The sequence below is a fragment of the Macadamia integrifolia genome, chromosome 12, assembly GCF_013358625.1.
Source record: "Macadamia integrifolia cultivar HAES 741 chromosome 12, SCU_Mint_v3, whole genome shotgun sequence".
Classification (NCBI taxonomy): domain Eukaryota; kingdom Viridiplantae; phylum Streptophyta; class Magnoliopsida; order Proteales; family Proteaceae; genus Macadamia; species Macadamia integrifolia.
This window is the reverse complement of record NC_056568.1, coordinates 10,402,077-10,405,341: the sequence shown is the minus strand read 5'-3', so window position 1 is coordinate 10,405,341 and position 3,265 is coordinate 10,402,077. Positions and strand designations below refer to the sequence as shown.

Sequence of the window (3,265 nt, the reverse complement as noted above, 5' to 3'; positions counted from 1 at the left end):
GAATTTGAATTTGAATACACTAGGAGATATGATTATACATTTATAAACTTACTTTCCTTGGTCAAATAAGCACTATAAATATTGAAAATGACATGAGTCATTGTCATTTTTAGTAGTAAGAATGTAAGTAAGCCTAAGTATAACCAAATGATTCATTGTTCAATATTTAAAATGCCTATATAGTGTCTAGTCATAAAATTCCACGTCCTTGTCTCCTCTCTCTATTTATCCTATACGATGCAACCTGGCATTCACCGAAAAATGTACAAAAGAAGATAGGAAGAAGAAGTGATGGGTCCCATTTTGATTAAAAAATAATACGAATAACAAATGAGGAGGTGATGAGGCAAAATATGTCCTCTTCCTCAGCACGGCTGAAGCGTGTATGTAAACTTGAACAGAAGATTAACCCACCACCTCAGCCTCTCCTCGTGCTGAGCAACCACCTCGGCCCTCCTTCATACCGTGCTGCTACCTCGGTATCTCATCAGGCTGTGCTAATACCTCGGCCCTCCATCAGGCTGTGCTACTACCTCGGCCCTCCATCAGGCCGTGCTGCCACCTCGGCCCTCAATCAGGCCATGCTGCCACCTCGGCCCTCCATCAGGCCGTGCTGCCACCTCAGCCCTCAATCAGGCCGTGCTACCACCTCGACCCTCCGTCAGGCAGTGCTGCCACCCCGGTCCTCCATCAGGCAGTGCTACCACCTCGACCCTCCATCAAGCAGTGTTGCCACCCCGGTCCTCCATCAGGCCTTGCTGCCACCCCGACCCTCCATCAAGCCGTGCTGCCACCTTGGCCCTCCATCAGGCCGTGCTATCACCTCGGCCCTCCATCAAGTCGTGTTGTCACCTCGGCCCTCCATCAGGCTATGGTACCAGTCACCTCGACTCGACCAACCTATCACCTCGGCTTGGCATAGTCAAGTAATGCACCTAGAAACATGCACACATCCACTCCTACATTCAAGGGACGTGATCCCTGATCACGGGAGCAGGACTCAATCCACTACACTTAATCAGAGGCGTCCACCCCTCTCACGACTTGCACCTCCGAGATCAATGGAGAATATTCCCAGAATATGCCTTGAAACCCGGAATATTCCCAGAATCGCAGTGCCATTCCCCTCAAGGACTCTACGCCTAAACAGGACTCTCCACAAACACCCTTCCTTCTCTCTGCATCAGCAGCCTATAAATACCAAGGTAAGCCTCCATCATAAGGGATCGATCAATCACTTCTTTTACTGGAAAAGCTCTCTTGAGCATCTACTGTGGAAAGATCTGACTTAGGCATCGGAGAGTCCCCCGTCGGATCAACCCGGCTCTCCCCTGTCATCTCTTCTGTGCAGGTGGACCTTCTTAAATTTTGATTTCCTGAAGTTCTTTGAGGATAAAAATAGCCAACTAACGAGCAAAGATCTATTCTCTTTCTTTCTCTAGAACTTGTTTTGATCTATTTAGTCTTTAAACTCTCTTCTTTATCTAGAATAAGCAAACATCTAATTAACTAGTAGTCACGAGTCTCTGTGAATGATACTTCAAACCAATTCAAGTCAAGAATGTATCTAAAAATAAAACAAAGAAAGTCCAAAGTATAATAAATATTAAAAATAAACACCTGAAAGTTGTGCATGCACAACAAATTAAACTCTGAAGCTGCTTCTGTAACTTTGTTCATCAAGCCACCAATTCGGTCTTCTCCTCTGAGATACATTATATATTAGGGTTTCATCTACTGAACCTCTACTTGTAGTTTCGTTCTTGCGAGAGAGAAAAAGGAGAGTGGAGGTGAATAGAGAAAGAGAGACAGAGATGGGCATCTCCATTCACTCAAATCCATTACTTCTCACCTTTGGTCTCTTAGGTATAGGAGGATATGAGTTCAACAAAACCCTCTCCTTCCTCTCTAGAATAGAAAATGGAAAACAATCTTAATTAGTTTGAATTGAATCTTCCACTTCTACTTTTAAAAAAAATTAATAACCTTCTCCTTTTAGGAAGATCAAAAGCAATTAAATTAACAGCTTCTTCTGCTTCTATAGGTAATATCTTCTCGTTCATGGTGTACTTGGCTCCAATTCTTTTTTGTGGGTTTTCTTCTTCTGCATACTTAATTATTCATCAGATCAGATCTTCCTAAAGTTTTACTTCATCGATATCGATGTCGCAGGCTAACATTTATCAGGATTTACAAGAACAAATCAAGTGAAGGATGTACACTTGATCAGGATTCAAGAATCTCCTCATGGTGATATATATTTCATTCGTGACAGATTTTGGTCTCCAAGCAGCTTATGATTCTCATTCTTGGTGTGTTCTTCATAACCCTTCTTCTCAGTCTATTGTTAGACAAAGGAACAAAGCGAGTTCTAGTTGTTGGATGGCTATGTGCTATCATCTCTCTAAGCATCTTCGTGGCACCATTGGACATTTTGGTAAGGATATACATCTATACATGTGTATTCTCTCTAATTAATTCAATTTTTATGTTAATCTAATCAATAATTGTTGAACACAGAGACTGGCCATAATCAAAAGGAGTGTGAAGTTATTTGAGTACATGCCATTCACATTATCCTTCTTCATCGCCTTGAAATGAGTTATGTGGTACATCTATGGTTTTCTTCTGAAGGACCTTCACATAGCTGTAAGTAATGAACTGGAAATGGGTATCCATCTATTAATGAAAGCTTAAATTTGGGTAATAATTAAACTAATAATTGTGTGAAATTAATGAATTTTGGATGACCCTATTGTATAGCTCCCAAACAGACTGGGTTTCATCTTAGGGGTACTACAGATGGTGCTATATTTGATCTACAAGTGCAGCAATAAGGAAGAAGCTATGGAAGAGAGGAATGTAGCAGAAGATGAGCAGATCACAGGTCATGATGCAGAAAGGAACCCTACCATCCAGATTATCCCTAGTGAGGAATGCATGGGACCCCCAAATGAAGTCAAGCTCAGTGTGTACAGCCTGATGATGATGATCAACCCACTGACTATCTGATCGATCCTGAGCACTCCGTTCCGAGTTTCTACACCCTAGAGCAAGGTTCGTAATCTCCCAATCCCCCTTCTTTTTTTTTTTCAGAAGAAAAGAATGCTTCATTATCTCCCGCCTCTTCCTCGTGGATGTATGTATGTATGTGTACATGCTTCTAGTCTCCCCCCTCTTCCTCATCGATGTATGTATGTATACTGTAACTCAGAACCACACACTTCCAAAGGCAAAAGTCCCTTGTACACAACCCCAATGGGTA

The 3,265-nt window shown here is 42.1% G+C and overlaps 1 pseudogene; it reads left to right on the top strand.

The window, feature by feature from the left end:
- The first annotated feature begins 1,814 nt into the window (after window positions 1–1,814).
- LOC122058010 lies at window positions 1,815–3,012 on the top strand (annotated as a pseudogene).
- Window positions 3,013–3,265: the final 253 nt, after the last annotated feature.